We start from the raw sequence: 26,459 nt of genomic DNA on the forward strand, positions 1-26,459 counted from the left end.
TAGAAAGCTTATGTGGTCTATGGCTATTTGGTCTATGGTAAACTATTTGTTCTATAGTTTCTCTTGACCACCCTGGTTCTCATGTGGTCTGAAAGCAGGATCACGGTTTTTGTGGTCTGGGTATACAACTACCAAAGCGGTCCCCTGGAAAAAGCAGCAACTACAGGGGCCACTCCAGTCATCCAGTCACTTCACTCATCCATTGTGCGGACCAATGAGGAAGAAGCATGCAACATATGCAGGGTGTGATGAATGTTTGGACTAAATTTCAGGTGTGGTTGCTGATGGAATACATACCAATAGCAGGAAGAAAGAGCAGGGAAGACAGAAACTGGGATAACAAAAAGACTTTTTTTTTACCATGATCATCTCTCAGGTAGATCATAGTAAAAGATACCCCAACTCTAATAACCATGTGAGGTTTCTTGTTTTGTTTCTTGTTTGTTTTTTGTTTGTGTGTGTGTGTGTGTGTGTGTGCGCGCGCGCATCCTGCCAAAGTGACTGTAGAAAAGAGAAAGAAAATGCCACTTCCATGGTTCGGATGGTGTCATTTCTCCAGTGGTGTTACTGGAACCAGTTCTACAGTACTTACAGATGAAAGGTAGATTAGGACTGGTCTCACCATGAAGTTGCAAAGCATCTCAGGCAACAGATTTTGGGTGTGCAGCAAATTGTTAGTTTTTTAAAACATTATTGTTGCATTTTATTCTGAGGAGGAGAGAAGAGACAGATGTGGATTTCTAACTATGTGCCAAAATTACAGTGTTATCTGACTTGGAGTTAAGAAACCTAATCACTGTTAGGTTTACTGAGTCTTCAATAGTACTCTTGTAATTATATCAAGTGCATTCAGCTGCAGTCAAGCCTAAAACAACATCCACTGGAACTGAACTGTAATTTGGTACTATGGTTGAAGGTGTGCAGTAAAGTTATCATGACAGATTGTAGTTGTAATATATCTAGGATCATGCAAAAAGGCTACTGCAGATGTGCCAGAATGATGGTGGTTGAAGACACTTGCATTGTCTTAAAAACAGCTTTCTAAAACATCCATCTGTCCTGCCAATGCCAGTGATAACTAAAGCGAAAACATTTTATAGATTAATTTAGAGGCTGAAGTTTGTGCTTTCCTTTCAAATAAGAATGTCTCTCTTGTGTTCTCTGCTGAAAGCAAAGGTAGAAATATGAAACCTTGCCTAATGCATGTTTATTAAATCTCCTCTGAGAGACATGGCTTGAGCGAAGGCTTGTCTTGCTGTGTGACGGATTGACAGTGAATTGGCCAGAGAAGAATTGTGTTGATGTGATGCAAACAACCTTAGCTGAAACCCCTGGATGGATTTATAATTTGGTAATTTGTTAAGTTATTGACAAGGGGATAAAATTCATGCTCCTGTACATTGATCTCTGCATCAACAAAATAGCTCAGGAGAGGCTTGACCTCTTGAGACTGTCCAGCTGCTGTGTGAGGAAGTTATCAATAATTAGTCTGCTATTTTAGCCTTGCAGATTGAATTATATATAATGATGGCAATTATTAGCTTTGTTGGAAGCTGTGTGTAGCATAAAGAATTGGCCTTGCAGCATTTAACAAATCTGTGTTGATTTCAGCGTTTCATAACAAAACTCAGTGTTACAGAGTACAGTTTAGTAATTTTCCACCTGATTCCATAGGAGTGCTTTGCAGGAGATATTTTACAGGCTTTACACATGACATAGTTTAGATTAATTGCATTTGATGGATTATTGTCCTGCAAATTGGGGTTTCTGTAGACAGTCTTTCTGTCACTGTAAGTTTTGAAAAATAGTCATACATACCTATTCACTCTGTTTTTTGACCTAAATTAGTACTAAACAACAAATTAATACTTAATTTTGTGTTTGATGTGATAGTTAGGACATAAGATCTTATGTCCTAAGATCTTATAAGACCTATTAGGTAGAATAGAAATTAGATGGACAGACAGACATGCCTGAAAGGCTGCTTACTAGAATGAGCAATAACATTAGACGTGAAAGTAGAACTGAACCTACCTTCATAAAACAACTTCAGCATTTTAAAAGCAATATCTCATTTTAAAAATCTGCCCACCCAAGCTCCTCAGAAACCTGTAGTACACATACATACCACCTGTGATAACCTCTATAAATTTGTCCAATCCCCTTTTATTATTTTTTTATTTAAAACTTTTGTATACGATCCACTACCAAATAGTTTCAGGACAGTCTAATGCCATCTAACTTGGTGGCTATTCCATTGTTTAACATGGAGCTGTGTGAAAACTTGAAGCTGTGTGATATTTCCTTTTATCTGTCCTGAATCTTCCACCTGTCAACTTCATTGGATGACCCAGATTCTAGTATTAGAGGGAGAAAAACACCTCCCACTCCACTTTGTCAACACTGTGCATACTGTTAAATACCTCATCATATCTCCCCTTACTTGAACTTTTTTAAAGCTAAACAATCACAGCTGTTGTAACTGTTCCTCAGAGGGGAATTGCTCCAACTTCTTCATCATCTTAGTTGCCCTTTTCTGCACTTTTTGCAACTCAGTAAGGCCAGTTTTCAGGTACAGTGACAAGAGCTATACACAATATGCTAAGTGTGGTCACACCAAAGATTTGTATAAGGGAAGTACAATCTTGGCATTTTTATTTTCAGTCTTTTAAAATTATGCCTAACATGGAATTTACCTTTTTCACAGCAGCTGTACACTGGGTTGACACTTTTAATAAGCTGTACACCGCAACCCCAAGATCCCCCTTTTGATCAAGTCATGGCTAACTCAGATGCCATCAGCCTATCCTTTAAGTTGGAATTCCTTTGTCCAAGCATGCATTACTTTATTCTTGCATACATTTAACTGCATTCATCATTTTGTTCCATGCTGAAAAGGGGCAACTCCTGACAACAGCTAGGCTACTGCACTCTACATTAGATCCAGCTTCCAGACCAGAATCAAGGGTGTTGTATCAAGTTCTGGGGTTACCAATACCTATACCATGGTGTCTAAGAGTTGTGAGCAGATTCCTCCATCTCTCTTCCCTCACTCCAGCAAGACAGAGGGAAACCTGTATCCTGTATTTGAGCTCTACAGGTTACAAAACAGCATAAATTAAATTAACAATCTGTTAGAGATATGGGAGTAGAACTGACCTTATGAAGAGCTGAATTTCTTACTGAAACGTCCCTCCTCCATCCCTTTCAGAAACATTGTGGCTTCAGGGTGGCTTTTGTTGTTTGAGGGCTAGATGGTAGGAATTCAGACACTTCATAAGTGGTCTACCTGCCATCTCCTGACAAGATTAAGGAACTCCTCCCCAATCTCTTCCTCTCCCTGTTCTGAAATGTCTTCCTCCTTTTCCAAGGAAAATGTTGACACACCCTGTCTGAGTATCTTCACATTATAACCTTGAAATTGCAAAGTCATTTGCCCATCTCCTCTGAATCTGAAAAATCCATCCGGAGACACTTTAACTTGAGAGAACTGGTCCCCCTGTCTGCTCTAAGCTATCCCATTTTGCTTCCTCTTGCCAGCAAGCCATGACAACTCTCCATTTCATCCTCACAACAACAACCCTGTGTGGAAGAAGAAGACTGAGAAGTGGAAGAGTAGCAATGAAGAAAATAGAAATATCATCAAGTGTAAGGATTTTTCACTGGAAACAAAGGCCAAGAAGATCCCCACTATTATAGTCCAATAGCTGTGTATGGGTGTGAAAACTGGAAAGTAAAGAAACTGGACTGGAAGAAAATTGATGCATTTGATACATGGCAATAAAGGAGAGTTTTGCAAATACTCTGAATTGACAGAAAGCTGAACAAGTGTGTTGTGCTTCAGGCACATCACTGGAAAAGACAACAACGCTAAGAAATGTTGAAAGCAGAAGAAAAAGAGGATGATGAACTATGATATGGATGATTTCATAAAGGAAGTCAAAACCTTGAGTTTAAAAGTGCTAAGTAGGACTGTCAAGGACAGGACACTTTAGAGAACATTCATTCACAGGGCCACCATAAGTCAAAGGCAACTTGATGGCATGTGACAGTGTGTATAGACAGCTGCCTTCAAAGGAATATCACCAAACTCATTGGTTGGTGGCTGAGGATTACCATCAGAATAGACTAGGTTAAGTGTCAATAACATAGCCGGGACTTTCACCCAATATATTGCACATATACAGGCTATTAAATTATGATCAGTTTAATCAAATGTTTAATCAAATGCTAACTTAACTGGTAAATCAATCTGTATATGAGGGGAAATATCACTAGAAAATTCTCAGCTGTCTTTGAAATCACATAAATGCAAATTTAAATGCCGAAATTAGAAACATGTCCTTGAAGTATTGGTGACAACAGTTTTATTTACAGTTCAATTCCATGCACGTCCACTCAAAAGTAAGCCTCACATGAGTTTAAAAGTATTTATAGAATTGCATCCTTAGCCTTGTAAATTAGCTGCATCACATACTACACTTTGACAATTTCCGATGCAACTCAAGGGAAAGTGATTAAGGTGGCTATTGCTACCATTTGTTCACATCACTTAATCATACTTTACGCTTTGAGCAAAAATGATTTGTCATAATTTCCTCAACATGCCAAACACAATGCATAGTGCTCTTCATTAAAAATAGGCGTTATTTTCCTTCAAGTATTTATCTTTCTTTAACTGTTCTTGCTAATATTTCTGTGTTTGCAGATAAATTACATTTATTTGCAGGGGTTTTGTAATTCAAAACAGAAGCTGCTGTCATTTTGAATCTGTAAAGGATTGGCTTATTTTGATATACTAAACATTTTCCAAATCCATACTAATTTTATGAATCAATTGACACTGAAATCTAAAAATAAAAGCTTTTGCAGTGGCATTACTAAATATTTATCTCCTTCTTAGTTTTAAATCAATATATGAAATTAATGCAAACTTAAATTCAACTGATAATTTTGTATTTAGAGATTGTACTGTGCTTTCAAATAACGTTTTATTAAAATGGATGCTAAGTATTTAAATTGTTTCTTTTTAAATATGTGTAGCACAGCTTTATAAGCAGCATTTATTTCTTACATTTTATCTTATTGTTGACTGATGAGCATTCTTTTCCTATTAAATATTTTGAAAGCATAAGAGGATCAAATGTTCAGTTTATATGTATATGCTACATCCAGTATTTTCCCTCTTCAACTTGATTATTCTGCTTGTGAAGCAACAGAAAGTCTGAGAACCCAATTCTATTGAGTAATTGGAGGGGGAGCATAATATTTCCCTTTTTCTTTCCAAAATTGTTCCCTTATACTCATAACCACTCACCAATCAACTGTAACTTTTGCGAGTGTTCCATATGTACATATTGAAGATGCAAGAAGTCAACTGGCATGTGAAATCCAAATTCCACGTGGATTATGGTAACATTAAGTGTAGTGTTTGAAAACTTGAGAGAGACTTGAGAGTTTTAATTTTCAGTCACAAGAATGTTAAATTCCCATTGATTTCAGTGGGTCTTCTCTACCTGTGACTAGGTCTGGCCCCAACCCACACTCACTGATCACATGGGAGGATATTTGTGTACAAGCAGGTATGGACATACATGTTCTTAACTGAAGGAAGAGATAAATGAAAACAGATTCTGTAAAGAATGGTTCTTCTTGATCCACCCTCATCCTTTGATTCCTCTTCAAAAATTATTGATAGTGCTGATCAGAAAGTTAACTGTATACGGGGCCTATAGAGAGCATCTTCAGATCCCTAGCTCCAACAAACAACTGACTGGAGTTATTGCTAAGTTTCTGTACACAGTTGGATGAAGCTGTCATGAAATGCACTTATTAAAATGTGCTTTGCTGTCTGTTTTTGATAGAGGTGTTGCTCAGATTTGGTCTACTTCAGAACCTAATCAGGCTGATTCAAATAGATTCAAGAAATGTCCAGAACAGCATCATTCTCCTCTCAAGCAGAACAAATCTGATTCTGAACACTCCTGAAGATTCTGAATTTGAGAGGGCACAGACAGAGAGAATGTCTGAAAACCTTATATTTTGCCTCATATTCTCCATATAAGGAAGAGGGAAAGAACTCTTTGCTAACTTTTTGTCACAGAAACAGTTTCATTGAAAGAGGTTTTGTGGAATCTGTGGAAACAGAGAGCATTGTACACAGTACTTCTTTTGAAAATCTTGTAGGTTCACCTTCAGCCCCTGCCACTATATGTTTCACATCCATGGCCATAGAACATTCTGGTTGGGTATAATGGTTAGCATAGTGCAAAGGATCAAGAGGAAACCAAATTGTGAAAGGTGCTCTAGAATGTACTCCCTCCTTTCTTGTGTTATGGTCTTACACCCTGCTTGTTTGAGGTGAGGAGCTCAAGCACTTACGTGGACTTCAGTTTCTAAGGGCTGAAGAATTTATTTACACTCAGGTACAATGATGGTGGTACACAGCATTCCCAGTCATTGTGTTGCCCTTCAACTGCCTAGGGATTTCCCCCCTGGGATCCCAGGTCAGCTCTCATCTCCCTCTTCTATTCAAATGCTTCCACCTGACTTCTGGCTGTCCTTCAGGTCTAGTAAAATAAGCAATACCAATTCAGGTAGAATGAAAGCTACCTATTCAAGAGCTGCAGAGCGAATAATTCTGAATCAGAGGCCTACGTCACAAGGGATTCCTATACTGCTCCCAAACATGTAACTCTCATTTGAACAGGTCCTGCATGAAATCCATACTGTAAGGTGGATATGAATATTGGTCTTCTGTCTCTTTAATAGATGATTTCAGCTGCTTTTATTAATAGGAACATCAACCAAAGTAACTTTGCCTCCTGTTTTTAATCTCCCACAGGAATCATACCCATTTTTCTCAAATTTATTTGTGCATATATTTACTTATATATGGTAATTCAAAGTGAAGAGCTCTTTAAAATTTTAATGATAGTGTCTAAAATATGATGAATTACCATATTTATCACAATAACTAAAAGCACATTATGCCATTCAATACTAATTTCAGAAAACATTAACTAATTACTTACTGTTGCTATAGTAATGTTAAGGGCCACACAAAATATAAGTTTACATTTTCTTTCTTTTCCCAAATGAGCTAGTTCTTTTCCTTTCAACATGTTTATCAAAATTATATTCTGTAAAAGCAAGTGCTACTTCTGAATTAATTCACAGACAATAACTATTCCTATTTCTTTTTAATGGACTGTTTGGCTATTTTTGGCATGTCAAATTTATCCAATTAAAGGGATGAAAGGCTAGATAAGGAAGGTGAGATAGGTGCTGGCTGGATAATTGCTATGCATTAGGGCAAACAAACATTCAGTGTAAGCATTACATTACAAAAAGAGCCGAGCATTATATCTAAATTTATTCATGCAATGTTGGTGTTTGACTTGGCTTTATCACTAATGACCTCATTTGGGTGTTTAAGAACTCTGTTTTGATAAAAAAAGCAAAAAATAAAAAATAAAACACCCACAGGAAAACAGTTCTATAAATAATTTAAGTTCAACCTCAACTTTACATTATACATATAAAGTAGTGACATGAAAGAAAGTGGATCAGTGTTAAAATAATCTATTTAATGCCATATTGATGAAGTGATCTAACTTTCTAATTGATTCTGTTTTTCATTACACACTTTATGTAGCTCAAGATTGATTAAGTGATAATTGCATTTGATGCAGCACCTATGAAGGGGAATGAATGGCTCATCAGATGAAAAATGATGAAAATGCAGGTTGAATCATTGACTGAGTCATGCCACACTTATCTCAAAGTTCCCCATACTTAAAAGTATTAATATTTCAATTGGAAAAATCATAATATTCAGGTGGCTTCAAAGCCACCTTAATCTCAGTTTCATGACAGGGGAAATATATAAGCAGATTTTAACACTGTTAAGAAATTGTGGCACTTTCGTTGTCTCTTGGTGCAATGCAAACTTACCTACTCAGAAATAAGGCCCATTAAGTTCAGTTTAATTCCCTCCTGAAATATTGCTGCTGCTGCTGCTGCTGCTAGTTGTATTTATATGCTGCCCTATTGCCCAGAGACTCTCTGGGATGCTTACAATAAAGCATCTAAAACAATTTAAAACAACGACACAAAACATATAAAAACAATAAAACAAACCAATACAATATAAAATACAGAAAATAAAATACAAAAAACTGGCAGTGCAAGGAATTCATTTAAAGGGATCTGTTGTTCAGTAACAACTGCATTTAGGGACAGATGTAGGTCTTATTAAGCACATATATATTTCAACGTTTTAGAGATTCATGGTTTGAGATAGTGGGGCCTTATATCTTGCAAACTTGCCTATGAATATGAGACAAATATGATGTCTGGTATAGCAATGCCATATATTCATAATATGTAAACTGTACTCCAGAGCATAAATAGAGATAAAACCACTTAGAGATTCCTGTTAGGATAGTTTGGTAAAAAAATAAACAAATAAGGATGTTCCTAGCTGTTTCACTACATACAAAAATGTGTAGAATGTGCTGTACTTGGGTTCTTTTGCTCCAGTGTTGGAGAACATACAGCTGAGCAATATTTCTAGATATTATGTTAGAAATATTCCACATTCCATAAGGCTAATGCCACTTCTACAGAAGCAGACATCATATAGAAAGGATTACTATTTTACTGGGAAGAGTTCCATATATTACCATTTGGTGTCTCAACAAAAAGAATTTAAAATATTCACATTCTTTTTCTAAGCATCCAGAGAACTTTGACATATTGTTCAGAGCTCTTGCTAGCATTTGTTCTTAAAATAATTTGATGAAGTAAGGACAAATGGGACTAAATCCAGGCCTCAATCGGATGAGTGGGGAACAATTGCCACCCCTGTGGGCAATTTAATTTTGGAATATAGCTGCTGAGTGTGTACATGACCTACATAGGATGGCAACTGCTCCTCTTGCCTCCCACACCCTTGGATCCAGGCCTGACTAAGTCCTGACTAGATAGAGGTGCTAAAGTTAGGTGGCTCCCAGCTATTGAGGAGAATTGTTGTGGACAAGGTTGCACAGCCTCAGAAAGAACAGGTGCATAGCTTGAGGTGCTCCCAGATACATCAACATGTGATTCTGAAGTGGCTTCTGTAGCGAGAGGTGCCCAAGAAGTACTAAAAGAAAGGACATCAGATGACAAAAGTACCCCAAACATTTCAAGCAGCAGTATGTGATGGATGTGCACTGTATGGGAATACCTCCTCCAGCTGTCTGGCCATAATAGACAACTGTCATAGGAGTGACCATGGGAACTCCTTCAAATGATACCAGTAGCCTCACAGAAAGGATGCCAGCCATATCATATGGATGCCAACCATATCGCATTTTCTACGTTAACTAAAGGCCCGTTTATTTACCCAGGCCTTCCTGGGTAAGTGAATGCACTGTCCAGTCTATCAATTATGATACGGTTTTGATGGAAGTTATTGTTCTATTAGTGATTTATGTAAATAGTTTATTTACATAAACCATGTAAATGGTTTATTTAATTAAACCATGTAAATGGTTTAATTATCATTAAATTAAATGATAGCATTCCATTTTTTGTGAATGGCTTAGTTAATTCTCAAATATGTTCGGCAGTATATAATAAATTAACTAACTAACTAAATAATACACCATTTTAGGTGGATGAAGTACTGAGGTCAAAAGCTAGTTCATTGTGCCACTTCTACCTAGTTAAAACAGCTGGCCTATGTTTGCTTTATAACATATATAGTAAGTGGCAGGCTTAGGATAACCAGATGTAAAAGATAATAACTTTCCTGTAAATTTTATAGTTGTATAATTTCAACTGGTATGTCTTCTCAATGCAGTGCTATGTGTTTGTTTACACGTGCACAGAGAGAGGGAGGGAGGGAGAGAGAAGCATTTCCTTAAGTAGAATCAACTGGCATGCAAGAGGAGGACAAAGCATATAGATTTAAAATAGCCTAGAAAATAGATTTAGGGAATGTGTGCCTTTTACTGTTGTGGAATAGAAACTCTTTGTCTTTGAACTTATGTAAGTAAGTTGACACATACAAATTTCATAAATAGTTCTAGACATATCTTTCACCTTTCTGAACCCAAGCTGTTTGTCTGATGAAGCTTAAAGACCATGTCTGTTCAGTTATATCCCAGATGAATTTATGAACTCAAAAATGTTCACCAGATCCAAGAAGAAAGAAAACATTAAAAAGCTTATTCTTGCCCAATATAACATAAATGATAATTGAAACAGATATTAAGATTTTAAACCTTCCAACATTTATTTGATTTTTACAGATATGACTCTACATTATAGAACATAATTGCATTCACCCACAGAAATATATCAGGCTAAGCACAGAGATGTTCTCTGTAAGTAAATGGTAATATTCAAGCACAAAGATATGTGTCTTTTGTGAACTTTCCTACACATACAATATCAGCATTGTATAGGTAGCATCATTATGTAATTTAGTCGGTAGATAGCACTAGATTTAATTGTACCTGACTGGACTCTGTGTGTTTCCCCATTGGTATTATTTTGTTGTTTAAGTGAGATAACAAGGTTCTTGTCTTTCACAACACTAGTCTCCCCATTTCTGCTTATATTTTATGGAATTAAGTGAGTAGACATTAATAATTTTATCCTACATTGCAGAGTCTTTCCAGGAAGAAGTGAAACACAATTTCAGCATAGGTCAGTAGTGTACAGGAATATTCACATGACTAATCCATGGTAGAACAAATCTAAACAATCAAATACACTGTATGTTGACTTTACCAGCTTGCCCAACATTTTAAAAAAGCTGTGTAAGCACAAAACAGACAATACTTTAGCTCCCTACCTAGTAGCCATGTATAGTTTTCATTTTTACTCTAGAGTAAGTGCAGTGGGGAGAAGTTGATGCTGGATGTTGAAGTGGATGTTCCTTAACAAATAATAAATTTCAAGGATATTGAGGTGGACAACTCAATGAAAATGTTGGCCCAGTGCATAACTGCTGTGAAAAAGGCAAACTCCATGCTAGACATAATTAGGAATGGAATAGAAAATAGAACTACCGAGATCTTACTCTCCTTAGGTACAATAACACTTAAAATATTGTGCTCAATTCTGGTCACTTTACCTGAAAAGGGGCATTATTGAATTGGAAAATGTACAGAGAAGGGCAACAAAAATTATCAGGAGGATTGAGTAACTGCCCTATGACGAGCAGCTACAAGAATTGGGACTGTTTAGCTTAGAAAAAGGTGAGTGAGGGGAGCCATGATTGAGGTGCTTAAAATAATGCATGATATGGAGGAAGTGTAGGGGGAGATATTTTCCTTCCTCAACACTTGAACCCAGGGTCATCCCATGAAGCTGAGTTTTAGGACAGACGACACTATACAATTCCCTGCCACAGCACATGGTGATGGTTTTAAAAGGGATGGCTTTAAAAGGGAATTGGGCAGATTGATGAGGAAGGAGACTATCGGTGGCTACTAGCCTTGCTGGCTATGTGTCAACGCCTTTACCAGAAGTGGTACCTTTACCTAGTTGCATTCGTTATTGAGGAGCTTGGGCAGGTGGAGTTCTTGCACCCATCATGCTTGAGTGATCCTGTGGCAGCTGGTTTGCCACCATGTACATGGAGTGCTGGACTACATGGACCTTTGTTCTGATCTAGCTTGGATTTTCTTATGTTCTTAAATAGTAGACCTAATTAAACGTAACAAGGAAAACAAGTGGTATTTTATTTTGGGTAAGCAAAGAATCTTAGCTGAGCATTTCTGCAGGTTTATTTCTTTAGGATTCCTTTAATAAAGTTTTACCTATAAAAATAATGCTCCATTTATTGATGAAAACTAAATCTGTGAGAACCTTCATTTCCAGAGAAATGCCATAGATGTTTTTCAGTGTCTTTTAAATGAACTTGAAACTTGAAATGAATTTCACCTTGATGGTAACCTCAAAATTCAATATTATAACATGGCTTTCCTTTCTTGTTACATCATTAGTGAGAGATATTATACATGATGACAAAGAATTAATAGTTATTTTACTATTTGGAACCAATGCTATAGATGAGCCACTTTCCTACTGGCAAAATCTAAATTGTGCCCCTGTAGATCAGAAGACCAAATGCACATCTAACAAAGCCTTGCTTGCATATAGATGATGCTACATCTCAGTTGTGGGGAGGACTCACAGATATGGGCTCCCTATTTCTCCCTACTCTGGTATGCGGGGGGCCTAAGGCAGTACCATTGGATTCCTGTGGCCATAAAATGAGTATATGAAAAGCATTTTACCTCCATTCCTTTTAAAGATTCCTTCCAAGACAGAAGACCAGTGTTACCTAACACCTATGTGAAGCGAGTGCTATCTGTAAAATGGCAAGTATATACTTCCCTGTTAATTGGCAGATGTACAATATCTATGGCTGTAAAGTACCACAAAATTTTTTAGAGTATAGACATGATGAAGATTGGGAGCACTGCACCCAGATCACCACAAAAAGGAATATTTTTTGTTACTATTACCTTGGTTTCAGCAATGTAATAAATGTATGTGATAGTCCAAGCATGAAATTGCTAAGGGCAACAGACATTAACAAATCAGCAAAGCAGGTGCCTAGAGGAAATAACTTAGATGAACTTGCCTATCTTGAAACATCTCTTCCATCACTGGTGGAGTACCCAGTTACTTCAAGTGCTTAGAGTGCAGGGTAAATGCAACACTAAATTGCTTTGGGGTTATTGACCAAACGAGCTGCTTGGCAGGGAAATCTCATTTATAAGCACAAAGAAGTGCAGAAATGTACTCAGAGGAACTGTTCATTTTGACTTTTTGTGGGACCATGGGAAAGACATTGTCACATTGCTGGATCGTTTATTTGTGTAGTGTCTGCTATCATTTTCTTCACTCACTGAGACAGAGGGAAAATGTTTGCATTAAATGGTCCGATACATTGCACACAAATATGCTGTTCATCCTGTTGCTGGAAACGTTTAATTCATGCTCTCTCCTGTACCTATATAAGCCAAACTGTTTGCATGATTACTAGTTTACCGCAAATTAGTTTTTTCTTGAATGATCCAAGCAACATGGATATGTCAACAATAATGGTTGTGGGTGACCAAGAAAAAGATCTTGGGTTCACTGTGAATTGCTCAATGAAAATGTCAGCTCAGGGAGCAGCTGCTGTGAAAAAGGCAAACTCTATGTTAGGCATAATCTGCAAAGTAATTGAAAATAAAACTACCAATACCAGGCTTTCTTTTAACAAGCTTATGGGCTGAGCACACTTAGAATACTGTTCTGGTCACCACACCTAAATAAGAATATTGTGGTGCTGAAAAAAGTGCAGAGAAGGTCAAGGAACTGGAAAGCAGCTCTCATATAAGGAAAGGTTACAACATTTGGTATTAGCTTTGGAAAGAGGGAAGTAAGGGAAGATATGACAGAAGTGTGCAAAAGTATATATAATATGGAGAAAGAGAACAGGAAGATGCATTTTGCCCTGTCTCATAATGCCCAGCATCATCCCATGAAACTGATTGGTCAGAGATTCAGAACAGATGGAAGCAAGTACTTTTTTCATCCAGCACATAGTTAAGCCATGGAATTCACTTCAATGTGATTTGATGATGGCCATTAATTTGGGTTGCTTTAAAAGGTGATTGGGCAAATTCATGGGCAGTGAGGCTGTTCATGGCTAGTAGTTCTATCACCAAGTGTGACCTCCAATATCAAAGGAAGTATCCCTATATACACCAATTACTGGGGAACAAGGGTAGGAGGATGCTATTATACTCATGTCCTACTTGTCGGTTTCCTGCAGACAACTGGTTTACCCCTGCCCTGCCCTGCCCTGCCCTGCCCTGCCCTGCCACAATGTATCCTAAGTTCAAGGATTTTGCTGCAAGTTCACTCTATTCTGCCATTCATCAAAATTGTTGAGGAAGAGCAGAGGAGGCTGACAGGGATGGATGAATCTGCCAGTTACACTCTCACTTGCTTTTGATTATTTTTTCCCTTCTAAATTATGAAGATGTTTTAAATGGTACATTATTTTAAAAAAACACCTAACTGATATGTCACCCATCTACTCTGGTCAATTTCAGTAGGTAAAGGATCATGCTGTACCTCTCTCTCTGATACCTTACTGATCTATCACTGAACTGTGGCTCTTCTCCAAAACTTCTCCTAACAAGAGAGAGATGATAGTAATCCCCTAATCAATGCCACTGTTTTCCCACAAACTGCAAAAATCCTTATGACAGCATGGTACCCATGGAGCAAAACCTTGCAGTACCTTCAAGCCAATGTGGTGGATTAATTGGAGTGCCAGAGTTGGATCTGAGTGATCGCTGATTGATTTTGGGCCAGTCAATGACTCTCAGCCTAGCCTGCCTCACAGGCTTGTTGTGAGGATAAAATGAAGAGCGGAAGGACTATCTATGTCACCTTGGGCTCCTTGAAAGAGGAAAAAAGGGTGGAATATAAATGTAACAACAATTGTATGTTTGCACATACAATTATTGACAAAAAAGAAAGACTAATCAATATATCACAGCATGGAGTAAAGTTCAGTTCATCTGATATATGGCATGTTATCCCCAGTTAACACGTTTATAACATGGTTACAGAAATAGGGCAAAATAGTAATGTAATACTGTCTAATGTGTAAAAGCATGGGTTTCAAAAACCTAGAATGCAGACTACTATAATCCATACTGGTAGGCTGATAGAATTCTTGGTTCATACTATATCTCAGCAAGACTCTCAGCAGACATTTTTATTTCTGGGGTGGTGGGGAGTGGGATAAGCAATTTTCCTTTCTCTTTTCCCTCCTTATATAGAAACTAACCATACAGAATCTTCTGTAGTGAGAAGTGTCCACTAGTTTGCTTGTTTTTGTTTATTTTTTGTGGCAACCACCATTTACCCCCTATGCCTAACAGCAATGCACTGGAAAAATGCTATTAGAAGATGCCATATATTGGTTGCGCTGTCCACACAGTTGTTGTGGTTGCCATTTGCAGCAGTAGCAGTTATGCTGATCCCCTTCCCTGTAAGCAAAAACTCTTCCCCTGGAAATTGAGTGAAAATTGAGTAGAGAGTCAGTGTGGTGTAGTGGTTAAGAGCATGGGACTGGGACTCAGAGGAGCTGGGTGCCCTCTCAGCCATGGAGCCAACTGCGTGTCTTTGGCCAGTCACAGACTCTCAGCCCAACCTACCTCACAGGGTTGTTGTTGTGGGGGTAAGATGGAGGAGGAGAGATGATGTAAGCTGCCTTGAGCCCTTTGTAGGAAAAAGGTAGGATACAAATTGCAATATAAATAAATAAATAAATGCCCCCAAATCCTTCTGCCAACACATAGTCTGGAGAAATTAGCTCAGTCAAGTTTACCTGTGGTGCCAGCAGAAAGTAACTAACCAAGGAAGAATTGGCTGCCCTTGAAATATGCTGCCTTTGGACCTGTGCAGTCTCCTGTGCAATGGGCCCACTTCAGCCTGAGACCAATTTATCTGTCTTCCATCCAGGAGAGGTCCATCATTTTTATGCCTCAACAAGCACTCAGACTCTGAAATTTGTGATGCAAATAAGGGTGCCTTCAGTGTTGCAAAAGCAAGCTTTGCTCAAGGTTCAAGACTGGCATTAGAGACTCTGCTCAAAGATTAAAAGGGCTCTTGCTCACAGCACAATATATTCTTCTACATATTTTATTTTATTTTATTTAACCTAGCAGTTCTGCTGTCAGAAACCTGGCCACACTGATGCTATGCATCTCAATTATATAATCTGTTGGATTCAAAGATGGTGGCATGAAAGAACTGTAAAGAAAGACAAACAAGGCTGTTTCTAATCAACATGCTTATCTCCTGCAAGCCTCAAACTTTTTCCAACAATAGAATTCAAAAGTCTGACTAGCTTGGTAGAATATTAATCCCCAAGCAGCAGAATGTATTGAGATTGAAATCCTTGTGTGAGGCTGTTCTCTAGATTTTAATACAAGAGGATAAAACACTTCGTTTACACACATTACTCATAGAGATGAATGAAATAAATAAATCCCATACCAGAAGGAAACTGGGTCAGCTTGACAGGCTGCTGTGCTGCCTATAATCCTTCATTCCTGATCTAGGTGTGCACTGAGCTGCTGTAGAATAATGTAAATCCAATCCTTACTTTCTAAATAATAAGTTAAGCTATGGCAACAGTTAGAAACATTAGAAGGAAACAATTAAGAATACCTTTCTAGGTGATGTTTAAAAACTAATACTCAGCCAGTACTCAACGAATATTTGAAGACTATTCAAATAGAAACCATAAATAATGGCCAAAATTAAATTGGTGCAAATAAAATGCTGACAAGTGCTAGCCTAGGAACTTGGCCCTCCATTCTCTAGACAATTCTGATTATTCAGGACTAATTCTCAGCCTGCAAGTTCTCCCCCACCCACACTGGAAGAGACAAGCATCTTGGTCCTTCACATGACAGCTAAAACCCAATTCACAAGGCACAGAAGTTGTTTAGAGATTTAAGGAACTTAAGATGGATTAAATAATTCTCCTCCTCCTCTCATTCTTATCCTCACAAGAACAACCCTGTGAGGTAGGTTGAGCTAAGAGTCCTAGATGTCCTATTTATTATATGTATGTATAGGGGAATTGGGTGATACAGTATGGATCCAGCCATAGTTAATCCATGAACATGATGCTGCAACCAAGTTTATAGTCTCTAGGAAGTGCCGCAATATGGTTTGCAGTCTATGATTTGCAGATAATCATCCACAGAGACCATCTTCTGGATGTCTTGCTATCTTTTCAGAGCCAGGTTAATACAGCCCTTAATGCCAAGGCCTTTAAAAAATCTAAAGGCTATTCAGGGGCTTCAAAGGAATATCCATTCCATTCTTTTAACTCTTTTATTTTCTCATTTTTATGAATTGCCAACCACCCATAAAGCTTTGGCTATGGGGCTATGAGGCAGTATAGAAATGAAAATAACAACAAAACAATACAACAGCAGTAGCAGCTTCTGTTGTCAAGAAGTAGCAATTTAAAAAAAAGCTCTGTGGGGATCTCTGAGAAGCTGTTTGCCCCACCACCCTGCTGTGTAAGGGCACTTGCTGAAATAAAGGGAGAAGGACCTTGATAATCTATGTAGTATCTCAACTCCCTAGATTAGCTGAATTGCCCACATGTGCTTCACTTCCTGCTGCTTTGATCTCTCTTTGATCTCCCCTTTTCCCTTGATATGAAATACCTTCCCCCCACCCTGTTTTCCCTACCATACATTTTTGCATTACAAAGAAGAATCTCCTTAGGAGTCAGTGTCTCCTAAAGGCACACATCAAAAGGCTTTAAAACATACATAAAATAGCATTTGTATAGTTGTGCTTGTGGGAGGTGTCCAAGGGACTGTGGCCCTGAGCCTGAATTCCAGATTATCTAAGATAGGTCCACCTGCCTTCCCACCACAGGATGGAGCCAGGTGACTCTACCTCATTCAGAAGTTCAGCTGCTGCCCACCATGCAAATAACACATTTGTCAGGCACCAGGCATGACCCATGGCCCTGGTCATGGTACCAGTTATAGGTGTCAATGAATGATGCTGATGTAGAGAAAGCAACACAATCACATGGTGAGAAGGTTTCAAGCATTAGTTTGCCTCCTTTGAAGTTCCTTGACATGAGGATGGATAGCTTCAGTATAGAACAGGGAGTATCACTCTATTGTACAGTGAACTCAGGTGGTAAGTGCCAACAGAAATGAAGCCAAAATCGGGACACTGGGGAACAATTATGGTTGGTGGAAACCTAAGAAATGAAAACTACCACTTTTAAAAGAACCTAAGCCCCAGCAAACTTAGAAATACAATATCCACAAAAAATTGACCAATAGAGATTAAGCATGCTCAGTGGCTGCCAGGAAGACAAAACTAGGGATCAGGAAAGGAAAGTCTAGATTGAGTTATAGTATCAGGGTTTGACTGGCTTGTAGTAACCCGGAACTGAAGCCCTTCTCCTAGATGTACATAAGCTGCTACTCTGCTATTTTTTTCACAGATCACAGTTGAAATGTTAATATTAGACCTATTCTAACTAACTGATCATGTCTACTTACTGTGAAAGTGCATTACGTGGCAAAACAGTCCCTTAACAGTCCCAAAACATGGTACCCTTAAGGTACCATGGGATGTAGTCTCTCCATGCTGCCACAGGCTAACCTAGCTATTTTTCTGCACTATTTCTTAAATCAGTATTGAACCATTGTCTTTTCTTTTTCTTCCTGAGATGGTGAATGCAATCAAGTTTTAGCTTAGAAAATGTTGTTAATGCCTTGGTTTGTAAAAGAATAAATAAACTTTCACTCGGTCCTGTTGAGCAGGTTAGTTTCAATTAATCATGCTGCTATTGAGTTAATGATATTCTTACAGATAAATCAATGTTATCTCAGAGCCGGACAAAAGAGCACAAAAGTCTTTTTACTGTACTGCTTTCTGACACTGACTGATCATGCAGCAAGAACAATTGCGGGTTTTAGACTTTGGACTAATAAACCACAACATTAATACCTTGATACTAAAGCACAATATTCCAGCGCTTTATGTTTTCTTGCATGTTTGCGTAAAATACGGATGACAAGTGGAGCCTGCAACACAATGTTACTGTATGCATTACCTGTGCCTAAGAGGAGTGATAGAGGAAATTTGTGAATACTCTGGACCAACAGAAAGACAAATGAGTCCTAGATCAAATGACTCATTTTCTAGAAGCAAAAATGACAAAACTGAGGCTGTCATACTTCAAACACATCATGAGAAGGCATGACTCACTGGACAAGACAATCATGCTAGGGAAAATTGAAGGCAGAAGTGAAAGGGAAGACCAAATACAAGATGAATCGAACCTAGAAAGGGAGCTACAGCCTTGAAGTTGGAAGAGCTGAACGGAGCTGTCCTGGGCAGGACTTTTTGGAGGGTTTTTATTCATAGGCTCATCATAAGCTGGAAATGACCTGACATAACACATGATCCCACTCAGGAATCCAGTCAACTTGGAACAGAAGCCTTATATGTATGTATGCAGGGCAGGGAAAGTGTTCACCTGGTGTGCTAAAAGTAGGAGGTGATGTAAAAGATGTGGTGTCTTGGAAAGTGCTGCCACTCAGAGTAGACAAAAGCTTACCTAGAGAAAGTCCAATGCTGACTCGAGGTTTCTGGCAGTTTTTAGATGGGATCCCTTCCTCAGGGAGTCTACCTCCTCACCACCACCACAACTTCTGCTCCATATTTTATCTTAGCAGTGCCACCATTTGCTTGGCTACAGGCAAAGGGCCAGGAGCACAGGGCCAGTGGCATATTCTGTTTCTCATTCTCACCACCATCATTGCTTGGGCCTCAACAAGGCACAGGTGAACAAGCAGGTTGCAATGATGAAGAGGAATAGCAAATCCAGGTAGCCTGACTTTCATAAGTCAATAAAAGGCTTACATGGGTGAAGAAAGGGAGAAAACTATTGTGAGAAAGGAGTAGCATAATTGTAACACTGAACAGGACAGATTACATGTGCTGAATAATTCAAAAGAGATATGACAAAGATACAGAGTGAAAGGACTTACCAACCAATTGAACATTCAAGTTCAGCCTTCCCAACCTGGTGTCCTCCAGATGTCTTGGACTACATCTCACACCTTCTGTGGCCATTGGCAGTGCCATTCTAAAACATCTGGAGGACACCAGGTTGGGAAAGGCTGATGTGCTGAGAACATTTGTTAAAACAAGAACAAAAATGGCTGAATTATCTAGTAGGAGACACAACGTTGAAAGCACTGCACTTTAAACCTCGCAGATGCTTGAGGTCTTGTTGGACAGATTAAATTATCTGAGGTTTCATGCTTCTTTATTAGAACTGTGTGTCATTTGCTTAACGGTCAGTTATATGTCTTTCTTTAAGGGTGTTACTAATGCTAACTGACCTTTTTCCCTATTATGCTAGGCTCCTTTATGTGTTCCTAAACATACAGAAATTACTGCAATGAAATGAATCTTTCATTGTCCTTTAGTCAGAAAATAGGGGAATGTAATGGAATCTTATAAAATAGTACCTGTATATTTTATAGACTACACACCTGAGTACAACTAAAGCATAGCAAAGAAAATACAAGTTGGTATAACAGAATGGATGTTATTTGCTTTTTATCACTTATTTTTGCTTCTTCTGTTTCCTCTAACTCCAGTAGTAATTTGTAGTGGTGGCATCTGTCCATCTGAACTGAACAGATTATTGGCGGTGCATCTTTCAACTGTTAACACAAAAGCCCATAATTATGTGTGGCTTCTAGCTTGCAGTTATTTTTTTTTCCCTAGCACATAAAGCCAGAATCAAAATGGCTATTCTATGATTAAATTCTAAGTCACAGCACCATTCAAATGCTGAATGCCTAAAGTCACAGAAACTGAATGATATACAAATTATCTACCGTGCTTTGGAACAACAACATCAATTAAGCAACAGCAAAAAAAATATGAATCAATATAGATCAGCAGGCAATTCCTGGTACACAAATTACTTCCCCACACTCTAGTCTTGGCTACAGAGTGCAGCCTTAGGTACCTTTGGCTGCCAAGCAGATTATTTGAACTTTCTGGACTCAGAATGCTCCAGGGATTAAATGTACCACAATAACAAACAGTTGTTCCAGAGGTTGAATATGTATTTACAGCACATGCAGTGAACACTATTCAAAGCATAAACCCACTTTTTTCGGGACTGAAGTTCGGGGGGAACAACCCCGAACTTCAGTCCGGAGAAAAGTAAAGAAATTAACATGTAGCTAAACATGTGTGAATATCACACAAATATTCTATATTTACAGAGATGTATCTCCCATCCTCACCACTCTTCCTTCACTAACATTCACTAATGAGTCAAGTATGCATGTTTGACTCATTATGGTTGCTATGGTTCAGTAAGGTATGTTCTTGTATACGATACAAACATCTACCTCTAATTCTATTTGTATGTGAACCTACCTCAACTGAACTTCAAATACTTTCAAGTCAATATAATGCATTATAAATGTATCTAAAGGAACAATAGACACAGTCATGGAGATGGTTATACTGATACACCTATTAGCCATGTCGACTTTATGGAATGTCCATGTTGATCTGAATATACTATGGAATTCCAGTTTCTGGAAGCAACAGTAGAGAGATTCTATTATTTTCTTACCATGGTCATCAGCTTCCCAGACACATTGGTTGGCCACAGCTGGAATCAGGATGATTCCATCCTGGATGAGAGAGATCTTGCTCTGTCGCAACATAGCTGCCCCAACATTCTTCAGTTAACTATGTGGATAAACATTCAGACTGACTACAGGTACCACAAGTGACTTTTTGTAACTACTTTGGCAGTAAATTTTTTTTGTATTTTTGTATTTCTGTATTTATTGGTAATTTATTATGTTCTATTGTATTTCAATGTATCTTATTGTGTTGTCAGCCGCCCCAAGGCTTCGGCAAGGGGCAGCATAGAAATGTTATAATAATAATATTAATAATAATAATAAAAATAAATATGCATGAACAGTACCAGGCTCCTGGACAAAGAGGAGCTTTTGGAGAAAAAGAAAATGAATTCCTAATTGTTGATGCCTCCCGTATAAATCAAGGAAATGGTAGAAAAGACTAAAACAGATGGCAAGAAGACTTGCTGGTCATTTTCACTCTCAAGGATTTTTTTTTAATGAATGTTGAATATGCAGGAAGGTAAAAGCGCATCCTTTTACATTACATATTTTATAAATCTTGAAATGGGGATAAACACTGAGAGTTTACAGTCAAGAGGTAGACAGTGAAGTGGAGGAAAAGCATTTGATCCTTCACACCAATTATGTCAGGGTATTGTGCAATAAACACTCACAATTGTTTTTATGCACCATTTGCAACACTGGAAAGACATTAATTTTGGCTTTCCCAGGTACTCTTGATGCAGTAATGGAATCTGTAAAACTAGTTTGGCTGGAGGCCAGAAGATGACACACACGCAAGAAACATGTATAAGCAGCCAATGATAGCACAACAATACTGCCTTCAAGCTTCTAAAACGTTATCATCAGTCCACAGCCTAAGCTGTAATGAATAAAGCAGGAAGATATAAACTGCATGATTTGGAAGATGCAAGCATGTAGCATTTCAAATTGTTTAACAGGCAGGATATCTGATAACATTGTTCTCTATCAGTGTTGAGGGTTAAAATGCTGTTTTCTCCCTGTTAAGGACATCTTATTAGGGACCTAACGATAGAATACCTTCTGAGAGCAACTTACAAAAGTATGCTGATTAAAGGACAAGCTGTCCTTTTACAAGTCTCATAGGACTTCTTTCCTGCACTTTTAAAAAACATTAGATTTTCTTTCAGAAAGATTACTGATACTGTAATTCAGGTTTTTAAGACACCTTTCAGGAAATGTCCCTGAATCTGAAATAGCATGATGTCCCTCTAACAGTGAAAACAGGGTTAATTCAATTATTTTTATTTTGTTTTTAGTAATTGCAGTAATACAAATAATTATAGTTAGAAAATAAGAATGAATGGAATGAGAATAAGTTGTATAGCTATTTTATTGCCAAAGACATTCAGCAGGTAGGGTTGAGGAAAACATAGGTCAGACCAAAATGCTACAAAGTATGAAATCCAACAAAATGGAGTGTGAGCTAGATCTTAAAAATAATGAAAATGGGAATCCAGAATTAAACATATTATTGTGTGAAAAGCACATTTATGTACTGTGCTTTTGGCAGCTTTGCCTAGTTGTTGAACCAGGGGGCCCCACCCTTTGAGAGGCCAGGAGGAGTTACCAATAAGAAGGAGACATTAAGAAAACTCTGAATTCTGCTTAGATATAAAGATGTGCCTTGAACCATTTTCCAGGAATGGTGGAATAACTCTATGATGCTTCCAAATTCTTCTTTGAAATTCCTTACCATACATTCATTTGTTCATTTTTAAAGAACACTTAGAGCACAGTGTAATCCATTCTCACCAGACACTCAAAGATCACCTTCCCAACACCCAGTACTGTTCTGCTTTTGACACAATTTCCATGTTCATGCCTTTCACTGAATGAGGAGAGTGTCCATGCAATGGCAGATCATTTTGGAGCCATGATGACTAAGCTAATCAAGATGGCTGCCCCACATGGCAATGCTTATTTTTACATGCTGTAAAGCAATGAACTTCACACTGATACTGTGAAAACCCGCACAGGGTTCATGTGGCAGCTGCTGTTCTGTATGAACTAGGCCACTGATTCAGGCAAATTTAGCTTCTGCACATGGAATCTGGGGCATTGAGCAATATAGACAAGCATTGCATGAGCATGTTTTCCCACAAGTGTGCTTTCTCTTTCTTGTTAAACTGGAATGGTTGTAACTGGTGGTTGTAACAGTGAAAGGGAAATGGCCTTTGAAGATTGTAATAATCTTGCGCAGGGTGGTAGGTAGTGGGATGCTACTCCAAATAAGTGGTCAACAACACCACCAGCAAAATAATCAACCTATCTACCTACCTACCTACCTCTACTTGAATCAGTGGTGAAGCTACTTGAGCATACCTGCAGCATTCCATTCTACTTTCAAAATGTCCCAGTGGGCATGATGCTGCATCATGAGTCAGCAGCACTGTCAGGGACATTTTGTGGTAGGGGGAGATGGCACAGGGATAGAACCCTGCCAGCTATATTTCAGAATATGATGACTGAAATTAAACTAAAGTGGAAGTAACCAGGTATTACAATCCCAGAACAATCACATCATGGAGCCGCTCTGTTCAGCTCATTCTTACCAGATTCTAAAGTAGCCAATGTCAAACAGTTATATATTTTAATTTTCAGCTCTATTTATCACAAAAGTGAGGATTATTGAAATCTCTAAATTTATGGGACTTATGCTAACATTATAACAGGGATCTCAGACCTCATTTGGGTGAAAGAACACATCTGGAATGTTCAGAGTGATGTTCAGAGTGTTGTGGGCTCTCTCACAAAATGGTGGTCTTGAAGGGCTTGTTCATTCATAAAATAGCTTCTATGGTTGGTGGGGCTTATCACAAAGTGCCAAGTTCCCAGAAGGCATACTGGAGAGACTAAAACAGCATATCCTCAAACTAGGACTCAGAGGACATGATCATAACCGAACAGAAAGGATTGTTTTCTCAGCTTCTTCTTCCAGGAGACAGAAGTGCAGTCTGAATTGCAAAGCATAAAGTCACTCTTTTCTCCCCACATTTTCTGATCCAAAACTTATTTCACAAAAGACTGATGAAACTCAGGGACAGGCAATCTGGCCAACAAACTGAGTATAAGGAAGAGGCTAACTCTGACTCTCAAATGCTACATTACAACGGTAATGTTAAACAAAATAATAATTCACAGAAGGTAAACTCTACACACACAGAGAGGCCCAATAATCACCTGAATACCATACACTTGCAATAGGCAAAACTGACTATTGCAAAACACATCACACAGACAAACAAATAAGTCAGGTAACACAACCTCACACATGAAATGGCAGCATACACACACTGAGCAGAGCCAAAAAAGGTCCTTTGTTCTCAGGGAAGGCTGATGACCTCTATGGCAGTGGGGCTACTTATCCATTGCAGGTTTTATTCTGAGCTTTATAGGAAATATCTGTGGTGCTCAGAGATGCTCAGTGCCATAGAGCTCCTATAAAGCTCAGAATATAAAGTCACCAGCCTTCCCTTCCTGCCCCAGGCCATCACTTCTAACTACCTAGAACACAGCAGCCTTTTCTCTTACTCACCAGGTGACTGGGCATCCTTCAAAATAAAGTGTTGGGCTGTAGCCACCCATGCTTTATATGTCCAAAAAATGTTTCTGTAGTTCTGTTGGGCCCAGAAGAATTCTTGAAAATAAAGATGGCACTGCAGTTTGGCACTTTGCTGTGCAACTTTCCAGGTCCTATTTTTTAAAAATGTGCAAAAGAAAAGATAAATAAAAGAATATAAAAGTCAGGTGGGTCATTGAACTATGGGGCAACAAGAGAGGGGACGCCAGATGCATTGGTCCATGTGTGCACTACATTGGTTACTGCAGCTTCATGAGTATCACAGATTTACTTTCAGGAAACAAATGAATGGTGCAGCTGTAATTCCTATCATGCAAGAAAGGAATTCAAAAACATCATAGTGTTATTTCACCAAAAGGGACACTGCATAAAAGACTTCCAGGTTAAGGGATCAATTGAAATTGTAGCCTTTGCTCCTGGGAAGAAACTGCATTGATTTCTAGGAAACAAAATATTGCAAAAGTAATCTGTGTAAAGTAAATTGAATTAAAAGGAAATAAGAATGCTATGAATATCATGCTACAGGATGGATGCCATCCAGCCCTGACATTTCTTGAATTGTGTCTTCAGGGACAGTGGCATTAGATATGTGGTGGATGCATTACCATTTTTATTTTGCTGTAGTACACTGCCATTTTCAATGAAAAGTGAAATTACTGCCAGCCCCTATACAGCAAAGACATCTGCTTTGTCTGCTGTCTTATAAAAGTGTCATCATTAGCTCTATCCAATCTGTCTCTTTCTTTCATTAGATCTGACATACATTTCTCATGAAAGTCAGAGGCTAAAATGCTTTCTCAATTCAACAACCTTCCTTTTCACTGATCTATCTTTGATTTCTTGATTTCCCTTCTCTTGTGACCTAAAAGACCCTTTGTCCTTTGGGGGCTCATTATAAATGCATTTGTTCCAAACTTCTCTAAATACCATAGTGACTGCCTAGTCAATTTTATTTGTGCAGGTGAGCCGCAGCCCAGTCCACTGGGTACAATTTGAATCAACTGGGGTGCAATAGGGTTCTGGGTTGTGGTTCAGCCAGTCACTTCCATAACTTCCATAAACCCCAGACGGTTCTTGCATGCATATGCTGCATAATTACATCAAGTGCCGCACATAGTTCTGGTCCTTATAAGTATAGATAAAACTTCTCAGTGCAGACACACATGCAATGTTATTTTTTATTTATAAATTTAACTTTAGGCAGCACCATTCAATAAGATTGCTTGTAACCTGCCAGATTGGAGGACTCCAGACCTCTTATGCAGAGCAGCAAGAGAACAAAGGTAAGGGTTGTCTCAGTTTTTCTCCCACCCTGCAAAACAGTCAGATATCTAGTTTCAGCTAAGATAAAAAGGAACGAAAGATGAGCTAGTACTAGGATGCTATGCGTGTGGACGGAGTCCTCCCACCCACCCCCGTGCCACCCAGTGCTCAGGCAACCCCATGCCTAATGTACCTTTTGTGGGCTTGGAGCTACAGCTGACAGTTCTGAGACTGAAGTTGGTCCTATGGTCATCTACCAACCAAAGGATTGCGTCCTAAAACATATATTTCTACCTTTAAGGTATACTACTTTC

The sequence above is a fragment of the Varanus komodoensis genome, unplaced genomic scaffold, assembly GCF_004798865.1.
Source record: "Varanus komodoensis strain SLA01 unplaced genomic scaffold, ASM479886v1 scaffold25, whole genome shotgun sequence".
In the NCBI taxonomy this organism is placed as follows: Eukaryota; Metazoa; Chordata; class Lepidosauria; order Squamata; family Varanidae; genus Varanus; species Varanus komodoensis.